Raw genomic sequence first — 18,604 nt, forward strand, 5'->3', positions numbered from 1 at the left:
ACATAACGTGGACATATCCATTATTATATGTTTAAAATCCTCCTCCTCATTGCAAAGAGGAGAGAGGACCTTTTGTTGATCCTGTGAAGATACGATCCACGCACACAACGTGGTTCGCTCTCAGCCTGCTTATTGTCGTAACAACCCATTTATTAGTGACAGTTTCCTTAAACCATGGTTGTCTAGGTAACTGATCTACCGTAGTTTTATAGAATCTCCCTTTATTACCATTACTGTAATCTGTCTGATCTGTCTGGCCATTTTTGTAGTGCTGCTTTTGCAATTATACACTTGATATCGGTGTGTGGTAATTTATAGTTAGCCATTTCCCCACTATTGGTGGCTTCCTTTGCAAGTTTATCCACAATTTCATTTTCTTTTAAAACACACAATGACCCCCTTACCCACAAAATGCTTTCACTATAATGTTCTCATCATATAAACATTAAATAAAATCCAAGGCTTAGATCTTAGGGAATGGAACCTAGGGCCTCACCTCTAATCGTTCGGCTACCGTGGCGTCGAGTGTGTTCTTGGAGGAAGCTGTGGGTACATTTTGAAAACACCTGAAATCTGGATGTGACTTAGTGGACAAAACCTGCTCAACCGGGAAGTACTTCGTCTGAATTAATTGTTTATTTTTTTGGCAATTTTCATGTAAATTACTTGTGGCTTTATGCTTTGAAAGGAAATAATTACGTACATTTAAATCTTAAGAAGTCTGTTTATCGGGATTTCTTACGGAAGGGGAGGGAGATTATACCCCTCATTAAAGTGTAGGGTGATGTACGGTCCTATTTCTTAAGTATTGTTAATTAGAGTTAAACTTAATCCCCGAATTACAAGTTTGTAAGAAATTTCTCAGACGGGAGTTTCACATTACTGAACTTTTCAGTGGTTTGATATTCTCATGGAAATGGCTTCTGTGCTGTAAATCCATTTGGGCACTTTAAGGCACTTAAAAGCTTTTTTTCTTTAGGGGGACAGCTCCATTGCTTTCGTCTGTAAGTAAGCTTTTACGTGACTTTAGGATGCCGATTTCAGCATAGAGGATCACTTCCTAATGTCCATTTAGGCTGATTAGTTGATTGTGGTCTTCAACTGAAGTTCCTCGATGGAATCCTTTAATAGTCTGTAACAAACCCTCGTCTGTTGCTTTCAAGCTCATTGCCAGCATTGTATCTCCATTCTGCGACGGATGGACTGCAGAAAAGCTTGGTCCTAACACCAACTGTGTTGACGTTTGCGTTCTAGATGTGTCGATATATTCCGTCGTGTAGATTAAATATTTCTATCCAATGCTGTGGGGCGGCACAATTCAGTTGTCCTTGCAACTAGCTACTTCATAGAACATTTACTTTCTCAAAATAGCTAAATAGCTAAACAACTGGGTGAAAACTATTACACTATCCGGCGGCAAAACTGCAGTTCTGTTGCATATAACTAAGAGCCAAATCTTCTAATAAATTTGGCAGCGTGTCTTGAAACATTAATTTTTTTTCTTAATGAACACTATCTAAACACATTGTTGGCTCTCTCACCTTTCCTCCATATCCCCTCCATCTTTTGTTCTTCTGTTTCATCCTCTCCCATTGTTTGTTTAACATCCCACAGGATAGTGGTGAAGTGGTTCAGAATTAAAATTCGTGGAGCGTATGTATGTTTGGTGCGGGGGGCAGTTCAGTGTTTGACGTCTGAAACCTTGGCATCCAGCCATACTTGATCTCTAGCAGCTGTCCCACTCAGATCTTATTCTGTTTTCAGAAGAGGTAGTAGTTTGGCGTTTATGTTTGCTTTCTAGGGCGTGGCGATTGGACAATGTGTTGTGCAAGTCACTCATTGAATCACTAAATTTAGAGACACTAAATCTAAAGTAGTCAATGATCTTAAGCGCATTTTTCATGTGAATATATACTTACATATTTATTAAATTCAAGTATGAATATATAGGTTTCGTGACCGTAAATTATTAAACTAAGGATTCAAGATTGGCGAAGAATCGGTCAAATAAAAACAACAACTCCTCGTCTTTTTGCCAACGTTTCGACAAATATATTGTCTTCTTCAGGGCGTGGCTATGCGGGTTGGTTGAGTTACAGAAACTGTAGTTTACTACAGTTAATCTTGAATCCTTAGATTAAATTCAATACTTTTTTGTTGCATAATAAATCCGACAGTTGAGAGATTTTGCATTGGGTATTCAGATTTCTGCCTGCTACTCAGTTCTAGAACACTAAAAGGTGTTTAAAAGTTCAATCAATAAAGTGTAGTAACAAGTATTCTTTAGGAACTTATTGTAAATCCAATTTAGGTCTTAGGTGCCACCCGGAGTCTCCTTCCCCCCCATGCACTGCCGGCCTTCGATCAGTGTTCTCTTACTGCGGACATTTCTGTACATCATGGGGACAGTAAGATTCTAGTAGGACCTTTTCATCTCATTGTCCGGTGATGATTAGTATTGTCTGCAATAAGACTACACTTGTCTGGAGACTGGCATTGTACTGGAAATACTCTCGGGCGTCAATGACATCAGAAGGGAGTATTCACTTCTAAGTTCATTTTTAGACTATTATTTAGAATCTATGGGAAAGGCCAAGCTGCAATGTGCAGGTGTTCATCCTAAAGATGGGATAAAAGAAAGACAAAGAACTGAAGAACTGCAAAACGACGGCCATCCATTTACACCACTAACTACAACTTCATCAAATGTCCAATTTTCTTTTATATTTAAATGTTAACGTAATGTTTAGCTAATTTGGAATTTAGATTAGATTTTTTTTTAAAAAAGGGACTTGTTTAGACGCGCAGAAGAATAGCTAGCGCCCTTTTACTAACACCACATCCGTTAAAACAAAAGCCCTACAAAGACAGGAACCCTCTCCTAGTAGAGGTGTGTGTGTCTGTGTGACGTCACATCTGTCAGTAATAGATAAACATTGGGTACTTGAAAGGGTTAGTATAGAAATGGGTTTTTAGTAGGGCCAACTTCATCGCATCCCTTTTCTCTCCTTCATCCCTTAAAAAGAGCTTTAATTGAAAATCCAACTTTGCTGCGACAGAAAGCATTTATGTATTGAAGTGCTAGCAGAATCTTTACGGTACCTGTAGAAAAAAAAATTTAACAAAATTTAATTCAGCTTTTACTTTTTTATATTTTTAGGCCTCGCTGTTTTAACATCATTGGAAAAAAAACCCATAGTTGGGTTTGCTGTTATTAAACTTCTTTCTCACGCAAGCCTAGCCCTGGAAACCTCTTTAATTGATAGCCTTCCAGTTTACAGCTATCCCATAATATATGATGTGCCGGTATTCGAATTTAGTGTGGAGTTGACGGATGAATTCGAGCACTAATCAACCTATGGATTCGAATCCATTGTTTTTGAATTTAACCCAAACGATTTGAAGGATCTAAAACCCTCTTTTTTCCGTGAAATACTGAAATCAAGGTAAGACACGGAATCAAGGAAAGACTGAAGTTAGTTGGAGCCCGTGGCGTGGTGTACAGTGGACAGGAAGCGAAAAATATTATAAACGGATGGGGTTGCCCGATGTGCAAGGATCTCCCTTTTGCATTTCTGATTGGCCACTCAATCATGGCACCATTTTGGTGGGTATTATCATGTTGAAAGATGATGGCGACGATGTGGCGGGTCATCCTCTAAGGTCATTGGCGCTTGGAACTTGTTTCAGTGCAATACCGGTTTCCGGATTGTGTTCTCTTATTACAGACAACACAGTCCATTCCCGGACAATGGGCTGTAAAAGATATTATGAAGAGAGAGAGAGAGAGAGAGATCTAAGAGCTAGCAGCTGGATTCGAACCCGGGATTAAATTAGATTTTTTTTTTTTTTTTTGGCGCATCAACTTCCTGGGGGCCATTGGAGTTCTTCACAGTGCAGTGAAATAGTTTCGGTTCCTTCTATTATGTACCACCAGACAAACTACATGATCTATGGAGGATGTAAATTTTGTCTTGGACATGCTTTTGTGCTCATTACTGGATCTTAGCCATTCCATAGTGTGCTGCTAATTGCCATAGTGACACCATTACTATTCTCCAGTAACTTCGAGTTTTTGTACTGTCCAGGTGACAACTTATGGCATGCGGTATCCAAGATTCCAATTCATGGAGTTTTTTTACGTTGGAGGTATTGGGCACTCTCCTTTTCTGTAACCAATAAGCGAATTGCGATACAAATTGTGGAAACCTAACATTACAGCGTGCAGGATCATGTCAAACTACTTTTAGACTGTTGTCCCAAGCTCCATTTTGTCCCTTGTTTAGCATTTTCTTTTCTTTTTCTTTTTTCCTAAAGATAATATGAAAAATATGTGGTTAAAAAATAAATGAATAGTAAGAAAATATTCCAAAAATGAAATTAGCAGTTAATAAAACACTCACTCTGTATTTATAGCGATGTATTTGGCGAACATCAAATATTTGTTCGCTGTAAGAATTACGAGTATTTAGTCAGCTATTTAAATGTCACAAATTCAATACTATCCATTGGTTGATTTGAAAAAGAATATTTAACAAAAACATGTTTTAACACTTCGTGCAAGGCCACTAGATTGTAAGTTAGTACTTAAAATAATCCAAAAAAACAAAAAAGCTACAAACGGATGTGGTAATAGCGTGGAATTCAATGCTGTTTTTGTTTTATGTTAAAATACTTTACAGGTCACAAAAAGATGCACTTTTTGTGCATCATCTAGTGAATTTTTTATTTTTTGGACTCCATCTAATTTTTATTTAAAGTACTCACTGCTGCTAACAGGAAGTACTACGATTGGGGTAATTTTTCTAATTTTTAAGTCTCCACCGGCAGTTTGCATTTGAAAGATCTTAGCAGTGTATGCGCGCTGTCGCTGATACTGCAGTTTTAGTCGGAATCCATCCAAAAGTATTTATCTAAAATTTCACGTGAATGGCCTTCTTTTTCAGACGCCACGACGATAGCCGAGCGATTAGATGCGAGTCGGATAAAAGCTAAAATGTATTGTTGTACTGGGTTCGATTCCCAGTTTATAGGCCTTTGGATTTTATTTTATAGTTTTATTATGAGAATTTAATAGTTGAAGTCGCCTACACTTACACTACACCTAGTTAAAATTAAGTTGGACGTAAAGCCTGCCTGAAGTAATAGGGCGTTACTGTAATTTCAACGCCTCTGTTGGATCCTCGAAAGGAAGTACGGGGGGCAGGCTGTCTGAAGAGGAAAACGACGTGGATTGGGACTCCGAGTCCCTGGCTTGGCCTGAAGGCAAGTGAGGCTCGAAGGAGCTGGGGCGGGGGTGAAGAGGACGTCTAGGGAAAGGGGGAGGAGATTCAGGTAGGCCTGGGGAAGGTGCCCTTTTGGGGGCCGAACGGTCTGCAGAGACATTAGTGAAGGGACGCCGACGGCACGTGCTCTTCCCACGTCGTCTTCCCCTTCAGACAGCCTGCCCCCCCCGTACTTCTTTGCGAGGATCCAACAGCCTCCTTTTTTCAGGTATTAGGTTTCACTCGTTTTCATCATTAGAAAAGATGACGGATACATCAGAAGTTGGTGACGAAATAGTTAATAATAAAGCCTTTTATTTGATTTCAAAATAATAAATTTTATAATAAAATAACAACTCCTTAAAAAGAATACCAAATATTGGATGATTATTAAAGGCTATTAATAATATATAAATTAATTTATTTATTTTTGAAACCAGAGGCCCACTACTGGGGGCACATGTGACCGGCCAGAGGGCGGTATCTTTTCGGGCGCCAGATAGCCGGAGCTATCAGAGAAGACAGCCCCAAACAAAATATACCCTTAAGCCTGCCTCTGGAGGGATCGCTCAATCCGGAGAGGAGGGAGGGTTCGTTAGGCAATTACCCTGGGCGACAGGAAGCGAAATAAGATTCTCTCGTGGGCTATACTCGTACAAAAGAATAACTTTATTTAATAGAATAAAACAACTTAAAATAATAGCCAATTTTGGTATAAACCAAAATGATGTAAAATGAAAAGGTATACAACAAATTAATTATTTAAATAATGCATAAGAGAGAAAACTCTTTACAAAATCGTAATAATAATAATAATAATAATAATAATAATAATAATAAGATACAGGTTCGTAACTTCCGGTAACGATACGTTAATCAAAGCACTGGCCAGGCCGAAAGTACCACACGGAAATGAATCTCTTATTTTTTAAAAAGTTATTAGCGGTAAACAACACGGCCTGTCTGGTAGTCCAAGGGTCACCATCTACTACCATTTTTCTGTAACAACCTCTCTCATTAAACTCAAAAATTCTTTATCTTTTACTTTTCTAGGCCTCCATGATAGTCCAGCATCTAGTATAATGTCATCTGCCCATCTCCTTTTTTTTATTTTTTTGATCTGCCGACCTTCCTTTTCCAGAATTCCAGAGACCAGTTATTCGATTTGGTCCTACGACCATCTTTCATTCTCATCAGCTTTCCTCTGCCCATTTCCACATTGCTCACTTATGAACGAAATAGTTAAGCCCCCAGATATTTTTAAGAAAATTATAATAGTACAGAAAATAGAATTTACGACATCACCTCCTCATTTCCCCCGCCTTCTTCACCCAGTGCACACGCGGTGTGGGCGGCGGGGTGATTGTTGGCTTTCGTTCAAAATATCTGAGAAGTGGCAAAGTGGCATATTAATACTGTTATTACACTTGCACTTATAAATTATGTAATAAATAAAATTTGTTAATATTTAAAATATACAAAAAACTTTCTTGTAAAAAAAGAAATATATATATGTATATATAATATATATTTATAGAAACATGGCTGGTCAATGGTGTTCTCTTTTACACATGTTGGACACATGTAATGCAAGCCATATATTATATTCCCTCTAGTAGGGAGGGATTAGTGTCCAGATTTAAATGGAATAGTTTGTAAAAGATCTGTTCTAGTCAGACGCCCACCACTACACAGTCTTCAGTGTAAGATGATCTTGGTATGCACGTGCACTTCTCATTCTCCTTTATAAGTGATCTCATTGTGTTACTTACAAAATTTAAGTAATCATATTTGAAAATGAATTTATTTTTTTTTAAAGAGCAATGAACAACACTGAGTCCAGAGTTCTCTTAATGATATGATGATATGGTACTTGTGGTGATTTGTGTGGTTCGATGGGTGAAGAATCCTCACAAATTTGCCTGAAGTTTCGCTAAATTCCAGTAGTTCAGTACGTCAACTATCTCTGTAGAGGTTTTACGTTCAGTATGTTCATTGTGGTGGTAAGATATCAGAGTGGTTCGTATTGATAGACAGGGGTACACGCAGGGTTGGAAAAAGTTGGTAGTCTACTTTCTTCTTGAGCAGCATCATCAGCTGTTCTTACGAAATAGAAGGTGCATCTGTTCTTCGATTGATAGACATCCCACCATTTTTAGGTTAGGTAATTCTATTTTGAAAGAACCTTTCTTTTGTTGTGGCGTACAGTTTGACCCTGACAATGAAGCGCGCTCAACCTTGACTTTACCTAGTACTACAGGAGTAGTGGGGGGGCGGTAATTATCTATCCTGGTGGTAGGGATAGACCAAGGATGCAAGCGATGGTCAGAGTAGGGGGTGGCTAAAGTTCTTGGTCTAGGTACTCCTCCCACCATTATCTTCGCAGACGTCGATCAAGGTAGCAAGCACCTCGGCAACTCCGTCAAGGTCTTGGTGCCGCCCCTCCGTGAGCGGGGAGCACCCCCACTACTCGCGGAGCTCGGTTACCCAGAGGAGGAGGAGGCCAATGAACTGACCTCCACGTCGAGAGTTCTGTCTACAACACAAACCACAGAAAGCGCATTTAGAATTCTTTTATCTTTTTCTACCTCTATCGGTTGGCGTACTGTCCTCTCTGGCCTTCTACGGTTCAGCATTCCATTACTGCGTACTCTCGTAGGATCTCTACAACTGGTGAACCATCCTCATGGAATAACAACCTTCACTTTCTTCTGGTGCGCAAACCACCCCCCAAGACTTCCTCTGACGGCTGAAAATTTTACGAGTTAATGGGCTAACTATTTTTTAAACTTGTGATGGATCTTCAGTAGTCCATAACTAGATGCTGTAGTTAGTAGGCTCTACAGGAAATACTGTCCGGTCAAATTGAGTTGACTGGTTATAATACGCAACTAACATAGGCTCCCACAATTCCGGAAGTAAGTTTTGAAATTTAGAATTCAATCATTTTTCTCCAGAAAAATGTTTAAAACAAAATAAAAAGGAAATATGACGATTAGGAATTTCTAAAAGGCAAAATTTTGTGCCTGTGTAGCCACAATAGATCTTCTAGATCTCAAAGGAGTTGTGTTACAGACATCCTCTATTATCATTTTCATGAGGTATGATAAATTCATACCCCCTCCATTTTCCGCGAGTTTTTCGTAAACTAATCTAGCTTGAATTCCATAAATTGTATTACTAAAGGGGATATAGGACGTTTCTTGGTATAAGTTGGCTGTAGGGTGGTTTCTACTGAGGGAAGGGTTATTTGGATTTCCGTGTAAAGTGCCCATTCAGGGATTTTTCGCCCTTAAAAGTTTGTTACTGAAATCCGGAGTTAGCTTGGAAATCCGCGGAATGACGTCACTTAAAGTGAGAGAAACTCTCTCTCTCTGCCTCTTCCTCTTAAAATAGACTAAAAGGCTAAACTTATGCCCTAAAAATGGTGACATAAAAGTCATTTAGTTAGAAAAAGGGAAGAAATGAGAATTGAGCAGTACGTGTGGTGTGACTGCGTCAGATAGATCGGTGACGCTGATTGGTTGGCGGACAGTTTATTTTGGGTGGACTCGCAGCTTCCTGTAGTCTGAAGTTTGATTAATGAAGCTGAAAGTGCACGCTCACCAAGAGACATATTTAATCATATTCACTTCCAATGCTCATGTCGGACATGATCATCAGTCTTCTTCACGCTTCGCGCTACATTTGTGTTTTCCATTTTTTTTATTTCTACCGTTTGGTAATGATTTCAAAAAAAAAACAGTAAGTGACTGTTTTACTAAAGTGCCTATCCCTATTTTGGTGCCTATTGATTGGAATCTATTGCCAAAGATGTCATCAGTCAAACTGTGGAAATGGTAGGAAGAATGAACCGCAAAGGTTTTATTTCCGGTGAAATATTCAGGAAATTGGACACGATTGCCATGCTGCCACTTGCTTGGTGTAAGAGAAGTGACGTAAGAAGTTTTTCACAACCAATGGTGCCTTAAAATCTCTCCTCGTCTGTAATTCTGTAACGGAACGATTAATTGAAATTAATATTATAAAATCCCAGACTTCTATAACCTTACACCTCTACCAGTAGCAAACGTTACCCGGTGTAAAAAAAGTCATAATTCTTTCTCACTCTCTCTCTCTCTCTCCCTGCTACAATCCCTTGATCCAAGAACTCTCCTGGGAATCCCAGTAGAAGAATGAGACGCCGGTGGCCAAGAGATCTACTTTAAGAATAGGGCGCCACGGTAGCCGAACGGTTAGAGGCGAGACCTGCGAAGCTAATATGTATTGCGGTACTGGGTTCGATTCCCCGGTCTTAGACTTTCGATTTTATTTAATGGTTAATAAAAGAAATTTACAGTAAAGTATGTTTGCTAGTCGCCTCCGTCCACGATACCTAATTGGTAGTTGGACGTTAAGCCCCGCCTGAAAAAACAGGCGATTACTTTACTTACTTACTTACTTCTATAACCTTACACCTCTACCAGTAGCAAACGTTGCCCGCTACCTTGGGCTTTACTTAGAATGAAGACTTTCTTGGAACCCCCAACACTAGACTTAAAAGATCAGAACTAAACAGGCGCTATCGACTACGAATATATAGGTTTCGTGACCGTAAATTGTTAAACTTAGGATTAAAGATTGGCAAGGAATCGGTCAAATAAAACAACTCGTCTTTTTGGCCAACGTTTCGACAAATATATGTATTGTCTTCTTCAGGGCGTGGCTAGGCGGGTTGGTTTAGTTACAGAAACATTCTTTCTGAGTTTCTGTAACTCAACCAACCCGCACAGCCACGCCCTGAAGAAGACAATATATTTGCCGAAACGTTGGCAAAAAAGACGAGTTTGTTTTTTTATTTGATCGATTCCTCGCCAATCTTGAACCCTAAGCTATCGACTACTTAAAGACTCTTAGACGACGATAGATCAAAACTCTCTCTGGACAATAAAAGGCTGATTTATACTACAATTTTGAAACTCATCTGGGCGTAATGGAATATAGCTGTGGGGTTCAACCAAACGCACAAATCTCCAAAGGATTCAATCGCTACAATCTAAAATACTTTGAACTATCGAAAACGCTCCATTTTACGACTCCAACCTGGACTATACATACTGACATTCCTATTGTCACCTAAGTCGCTAAAACAAGATACAGAAAACTCCACTTCAACCTGCAATCTCATATAAATCCTCTAGCTCAAAATCTTTCTTCTAGAACTCGTCCTGATAATCCGGACAAGACGCCTTTAGAGACAGACCGGGGGCCTCGTGATCTCCTCTCAAGTGAAGAGAGCAACTAACAGACAAATGTTTAGAAGTATTAGCACTGGGTAACTTCTCCAATCGTTTGCTTCATTTCTTACTCTGTAACTTATAGCGCCAACGCGCTGATTGTGGCACAAATAAATGCCATAAAAAAGTATTTAAAATTATTTCTAAGCATAAAAACCATAAATTATTATAATTTAATAACAAATCATTCCCTGACAAAAGCGTTTTTTCTAAATGGGGGACAATTAGATGCGAACAGTGACGGTAGAGGGGATGACGGGGAATTTTAGAGTGAGTTTTTAATTCCAATTCTGAACTCGACTAGAATTAATTTAAATTTCAAATCTGGTGGGAATTGATAAATCGGTTCAAACAGTCAGACCAATAAACTCTTGGAATCGAGTTCGGCAGGTTAAAAGATATTAATTCAAATTTTTTATTTTACTGTTCACTAGAACAAAGAAACAGAACAAAAACAAAAAGTGGTGCCAACTCTAACAGTGGTTCCTTTATGGGTGATTTACGTATTAGGATTTTTACGTAAAAATAGTTAAAAAAGAACAAAATAAAATGCCTTTCTAGTATAAAAGCTAAAAAACTGGCATTTCACACTTCCGATCACTCCCCCATTTTTCCTCAATCCCGGAAATATTAGTAACTCAATTAAGCTTCAAGTGACAAGACCAAAATCCCCAACAAACTGGCACTTTAGATGTAAAATCCTAAAGCTTCCCCCCCCCATACTTTAGAAGTGCCCTTATTCTAAAAATTGTTCCAAAAATTGTGTGTAAAATTCTTTGAGCTATTTCTGAGCAAGAGGATCTAAATTGATTGGTCATTGCTTAAATTGGTCATTCATGGTTGGGCACCATTTACATCGCTAAATAATCTTCAGGTTCTATGGAGGCAGGCAAATAAGTTTAAACTTGCTGTGATTTTTTTCAAATTTGATAGCTCTCGAGTGATCAAAATAACACAGAAAATGGCCACTATTTAGGACCGAGGAAGTGTCAAAACTTTGCATTTCCCCAAGATAGCTCAACGTTTAAAATTAGAAATGGTCGCCCACAATATTTCCTCCCTAACTTAACATAAATCGGGAAGCGAACAACAAGAGAAAACATCGCAACAACCCAACATCTAGTTGAAGTTTTCCATCTCGCCCTACCGGAACTTTGCTTGTCCCTTCTATAATGTAAGTGTAGTATATCATGATGATGTGGCCATTCTTAAGACATGATTGTCTTAAGAATGGTAAAAGAACCGATGAGGATCATCAGCTGTACTTTGCAGCACGTTCTTGGTAGTGCTGTTCTGGTCATGTTGTCCAGAATGGAGTACATTTTCATATTTACGAGTTCAGATCGCTTTCCACGCATATACAGTGCTGAACAAAAGTCTGCATTCACCACAATATTTCGGGAATTTTCAAAATAAAGAATTATTGGAGTAAAAAATGTGATTTAAACATTTCTAACTATTGTTACTAAATATATATATGAGAGAAGAAAAGACCTCTGCCATCTCCCATTGCATATAAATAAAAAGATCGGAGTTCATGCCTGAATTGATAAATTCAATATTATAATAATACTTACTAGTTAGAGTAAATCTTAATATTAACAAATTTATTAGTTTTAGTTAAACGTGAATATAGGAGGATCTGAGTTAGTTAAGAATTTATTATTATTTAAAATGGTTCACCAAAGAAAGGAAATTCCTGTATCAGAACGCAGATTAATAGTTAAATTAAATAATCAAGGATTTTCATATCGTAACATTGCAAACATTATTCAAAGAAGCCACGCGAGAAATCCTTTCCGACCGAGATAAAAGACAATTTTTCAGGGTGTATGCAGACTTTTGTTCGCCACTGTATATATAAATATATAATTTTTAAAATATTTTACCAAGTATTTAATTTTTTAAAAAAAATAGATAATTAATTTTTAATTTAAAGTTTTTTTAAGAATATTTCAAAGTCAATTGATTGGGAAGTAGTGATTTAAAAAAAGGTGATGAACATAAGCAAAATTCAGAGTTAAGAATGAGATAAGCAAACTGCAGGGATGCTGAAATGTTATAATCAGCAGATGGTTGTTATAAAACTAGTTTCCCACGTTTAATACGAGGGTCGTTTGAAAAGTCCGTGCAAAGTCAGAGAGATAGCACCACTGGCGCGTATCGAGGTTATGTTTAGTTAGTAGCATCTCTTGGAAGAACACACACCAAGTTTCAGCCAGATCGGTCTATTTCTTTGTGTTTGGCATTCGTTTGAATCGAGGAAGTCGAGTGATTTTCAAAAAATGGACGAAAAAGAATTTCGTGTGTTGATTAAACACTACTTTATGAAAGGCAAAACGCCTCAGGAGACTAAAGAGAAGCTTGATAAACATTATGGTGACTCTGCACCTTCGATTAGAACAGTTTATAAGTGGTTTCAAAATTTTCGGAGTGGGCACAAGTGACGCTGAACGTTCTGGACGCCCTGTTGAGGTTACTACTCCAGAAATCATTGATAAAATCCATGATATGGTGATGGATGACAGAAGAGTGAAGGTGTGTGTGGAAAAGGGTAAAACTATTACAGGTGCATATTATTCATCGTTATTGGACCGTTTGAAAACCGAGCTGCAAGAAAAACGCCCACGATTGGCCCACAAAAAAGTCCTTTTCCATCACGACAACGCACCAGCTCACACCTCAGCAGTTGTGGTCGCAAAATTAATGGAAATAGGGTTCCAACTCGTTTCACATCCCCCCTATTCTCCAGACTTGGCTCCCTCGGACTACTATTTGTTCCCCAATATGAAGAAACGGCTGGCGGGAAAAAGATTTTATTCAAACGAGGAGGTGATTGCAGAAACGAATGGCTATTTTTCAGACTTGGACAAATCCTATTATTCGGAAGGGATCAACAAACTAGAGCAGCGTTGGACGAAGTGTATAAGCCTAAAAGGAGACTATGTTGAAAAATAAAAAAGGTTTACCCCCAAAAATTAAGTAGTTTTTATTTTTGCACGCACTTTTCAAATGACCCTCGTACAGTAGTCTCAAATTCAATTATTCTCGTGATTGGCATAAATATAATAAGGTTTGAAAACCTGTGATGAAATCTGAGAACGAATTTTTTTTTTTATTTGGAATCGGTTCTCATCAAGGACTTCTTGGTTTCAAATCCAGTGAATCCAAAGAAATACTCGTTCCTCTCTCCCCTCCAAATTATGATCGGATCTTTATTATGAATTTTATTTTATCTTAACTACGCCAGTTCTCTGAGATAACACGCTCGTGTCCACTATAATCAATTTCTTCTCTTTGTCTTCATTATCCCAGTATCTCTACTCGCCTACCCAGCTTGTGTAATCATATACTGGATGGTTGCCTAAAAATCTTCTTTTTGAAAGGGACGACCTTGAATGGACCACGTGTGTATGTAAATTATTGATAATTGTGTATAGTTACTCCGGAAGAAACTAATTCCATCTTTTAGATATCCTCCATACGGCGGAGATCTCAGCTAATCTATGGTTTCTAAATTCCAATTATTTACAACTGTTTAGAATCATCACTCACCTCCACCCGCCACCCACAAACGCCAACTCCACTTCTTCTTTGTGTTCTTTTTCTAATTTATTTTATATTATTTTGTGGAATGAATCTCAATCTGAATCGATTAGGTCAGCATTTCCTAATAAAGCTTGTCTTAACGTTAAATAGACAACCCTGGCCATAAGGAGAATCCCCGTCTTAAGATAAGATGATCTTGTCAGCTGGCAGGAAACTTCTTAGTAATGAGTACTTCAAGATAATGTATGATTCTGATCTTATCGCCATGCCACTTCCCTTTACTGTTATCTCACTTCAACCCCCACTCTATTAATTGCACAATCGGTCGTATATTTATTCATTTCACTATCAATTTGTGTTTTTACTGGCGAATAAATAAAGATAGTAAAAACAAAAATCAAGGGACCCCAAACTTAGCTATTAATTTACCGTATAATTATAAGACTATATGGCTATTTGCCTACCCTGCATGGAACCTAACCTGTAATACCAACCTAAAAAAAAGCTTCAGATCATACAGAACAAATTCTTAAGACTGGCCACTGACTCTCCCAGGTACACTTACATCGAGACGCTCCACAAAAATACCTACTCCACGTACATAAGACATAGTTAGAAATAGTGCACTCAAATGTTTTACTAAACTGCAAGACAGTGACATAACTCTATACAGCCAGACAGGAACTTATGATATTAACGAGAAATACAAACCTAAAAGAGTCAAGCATATACTCAGATTATAGTTTAATTTAGGCTTTAGCATTTTATTTTACATTGTAGAGGTTTTTATGTAATTTTTTTCCCCTCTAATCAAAATTTTACTTCATTTTTACCCTGTGTGTTTATACTAAATCTGTGTAGGAGCTAGAATTACTTTATTGGTACTCCTGTAAATACTATGTAGTTTCATTGTACAGTCTCAATAACGGACACTGGCGGGGGAAAGCAAAGTGGCCGCTATTTGGTGGTGGTCGTTAGAAGGAGGTAGGCAAGTTTCATAATGAAAAAATATGGGTTTTTTTCCTAACATCTATTTAAAAATTGTTTATTATTAATAGATTTAATAACGAACATACCTAATTGCATAATTATTTAGCTATATGATATGCATCAAGTTTTTCTTAATTATCCAAAAGATTTATCAAAAAACTACATATTATTGGCTTAATTAATAATTTTTATAATAATCATTACATTTATTCATAACAATAATAATTTATGGTAAAATTATCATCATACTATCATCTATTACTAGAAAAATAGAACAAACCTTTCGGCAAGTTGATGATGGCTCGATTTGGTTTTTGCAAAATCAATTCCAACACATTTATTTTCTCTTCTAGAGTTAACCACTTTCGTTTAAAAAGACATATCGTAAAAAAATAATTTTGTTCGTCCAAAGTAATATAGAAAAATGATTAAAATGGTACAAGATGTATGGAGCTTATATAGGAAACTTTAGGGAAAAAAAAACAGAAAAAACAAAAACTTGAGAGGGGATAATTCTTTTTATCACCGCGTCAAACGAACTTTTAAGAATAAGGTGGTCGTTGGTGGGAGGTGAAACATTTAATCCGTTCCCCAAAATCAATGCCTGCGGTCGCTATGTAGAGTGTTAGTTAGACGGAGGTTTTTTTATACAGAAAGTGATAGATAGATAAGTCTTTATTAATAATTTTTATAATATTACAAAAACTTAATAAACAAATGCATAAAGACAGACTCAATGACCTAGGCCGTCTGAGGAGTCTTATCAATTTACCTTAACAAACCAAAACATATACATATATAGAAAGTGTATAGGGGTAAAACGGGGAAATCCAAAAACTGCCCTTAAATGGAGGTGGTCGCAACTGAGTTTATTGTCAGTGTCATCTATTTGCGGTCATTGAAAAATAGTAACTAGACCCTTGTCCTATTTTATTACTAGCAAAACAATGAAAACTGTCACAGAACAAACCATAGAAGCTGCCATGAGAAATATGTTAATAATCACGTAAATGCAAAGACACGGGGTTTATATTTTTGTAATCATCTGGGTTGTGCTATATACTTGGCTGTACGTATTGTTTTGTTACAAAACAAGAACTTGCTTTTGTTCTATGGATGTTTACATCTGGTCGCAAATCCTGCGACTGCGAAGTCTCCTGGGAGAGAGAGAGAGAGAGGGTGACTGTCGGTGAGGAGAAATGTTCATTTATTTGTATTAATGTAGATGTACAGAGAGCGTGCTGACAGCATCCCGTTCGCAATTAACCCAGTCACCTCTCTCTGCCAACTGTACAATATCTGGAAGCTGCGAGACAGAGAGAAAGACGTTCCAGTGCACACGACTGCCATGTTGGCATGAACTAGATTATATCGCACGTGATATCTCTCCCCCGCACACACCTCTTCCGACTAATAATGATTAAATTGATGGTCGACTATTTGTTAAGTAATCTCTTGGGGGCGCTTAGCCTCATTTCAAGGTCGTAACCTAGTTTTCTTTTAGCAGAAGAAATGTGGTGGTACACCCTGTAGTTAATCTTTATTTCAATTAGTATGAGCCTCAATTGTGTTCAGGCTTTGTTTATAGTTAGCCCTAGGTGAAGTATTAAGATTTGTTACCCTCCGGATTATTATTCTATGAGGGAACGCCAGCTAGGATTATGGGAGTTTTTGACCTATATATTTGTAGCAATCTCATCGTCCAGTCTAGAAATCTCCTGTGAAACTTATCCTTTTTGAACCACCTTTTCTTTCCTTGAGGAACTGGAGTCAACCCATACAGTACAACTTTTTATAATATGATTTTTGGGGAATATCGAGGTACGGTCATCAATAACAGTTCATCAACAGTTATGATGATATAGCTCTTTTTTTTTTTTGTACAATACCTTGAAGAAGGTAGTAAAAATTACCGAAACGTTGGTATAAAGCAAAGAAAAAGTTTTATTTATTGATGGCCGCACCTCGATATTCCCCAAAAATCATCCATCAACAACGGTCGAAATAAACCAAAAACCACCATTTTTATAATATGGAAGAATTTATTAAATTATTTTCATTTAAAATATAAATTTATGCAACATACCCAAATTCCCGCGTAACGCAGACGCTAAAAGAGTAGAATTCATTGAAATGATACAGATTGTGGAAGACCGGTAAACACCTGGTAACGGGAGAAGCGATTTTATATCGGAAATAAGAATTCCAGCAACTCAATTACTCTTGGTCCAAAATTATATCATTCATATAGGACCGTACAATATACCATAAATTGGTATACTTTAGAGAGAGAGAGAGAGAGAGCGAGAGAAACCTAGCCAAACCGTTCTGCCCCGGGACACCAGTAAATGAATTTTCCTAGAATGCAGTGAAATCCCAATAATTGTGTAAGCAAAGTCCTGAAGATTGAATCTGGATTGCCAGGACCATTAATTGTTGACAATAATGATGAAATGAAATATCGTGATTTGATTTGGTTTATTTAATACGCACTTACAATTTATACATTGTCAGCAGTTAACTTTATCCATATGTCCTACAAATACAGTATGATTCAATTAAAAAAATAACTCGAATCCCTTTTAATAATATTAGTAGTCGTTAATATTTGTGTGCGATATACTATACGTTTTTTTTCTTCTTGTAATAATGTTCTTAATCGATCGCTGAATCGAAAGTATGAATCAGCTGTTGCAAGTTAAAGGAGGTACGCGTTGAACATAACCATTTATTAATCTTCCAATATAACCGCCGTTATTTATTAAAATCTCTTCAGAAAATGTTTGCGCTACAATCGATTTTAATTGCTGTCTCAATAAGGTAATCAATTATGAATTTCTAATTGTCTCTCATTCAATAGATTATTATGTTTGTTGGAAATCAACATTACCAGTTGATATCTCTAGCTTATCTTCTAATAGCTAGGCGGATATCCGCTATGGGATATCTTTGTTTCTTTATCAGAGTTTTTTTTTTTTTTTGCTCACAAAAAAGAAAATGATAAGAACTAAAGGCGGAAAAAATAATTCTCGTATTAGACGTATACCAAGAGTTATTTTTAGCCTTGCTTACATCATTGCCACATTCAAACCAACTAGTACAAATTGTGTGGAGGTTATAAAACTGGTTATTGATTTTTAGTGGCTTTCTGCCAACTTAAAAATATGCCTAAACTTTTAGTTGCACTCTGGTCTCATTGACCGCATTCTTTCAACTTTAGAATTAACTGTACAGAATTACCTTCCACGTCTTTTTCTTGTATGATATATATGGCACTTAGATTTTAATTATATGAAATTGGTGAACAAAACTATTATTTCATATAAGCTAGAACTGCTACCATTTTGAGTACAGAAACTTACACAGAAAGAGTTGCAAAGTTGAATTTGTAAAACTGTTAAATGCTTCTTAAATATTTTAAGACGGATTTTACGTTAAAATTGCCAAATTAGGTGTCTTGGAACTAGGTGATACTTAGCACATACTTTATTCAATTAAATACTAATTATTAACTATTAAATAAAA

General features: G+C 37.2%; 1 protein-coding gene across 12 annotated transcripts in view; it reads left to right on the forward strand.

Moving 5' to 3' along the window:
• The window catches only part of heph (polypyrimidine tract-binding protein 1 heph), a 418,918-nt gene that overhangs the window by 97,164 nt on the left and 303,150 nt on the right, over nucleotides 1-18,604 (forward strand). The gene's annotated exons all lie outside the window — the stretch shown is intronic.

This window comes from Rhodnius prolixus, unplaced genomic scaffold, assembly GCF_049639745.1.
Source record: "Rhodnius prolixus isolate KJV_2025 unplaced genomic scaffold, Rpr scaffold_2, whole genome shotgun sequence".
In the NCBI taxonomy this organism is placed as follows: Eukaryota; Metazoa; Arthropoda; class Insecta; order Hemiptera; family Reduviidae; genus Rhodnius; species Rhodnius prolixus.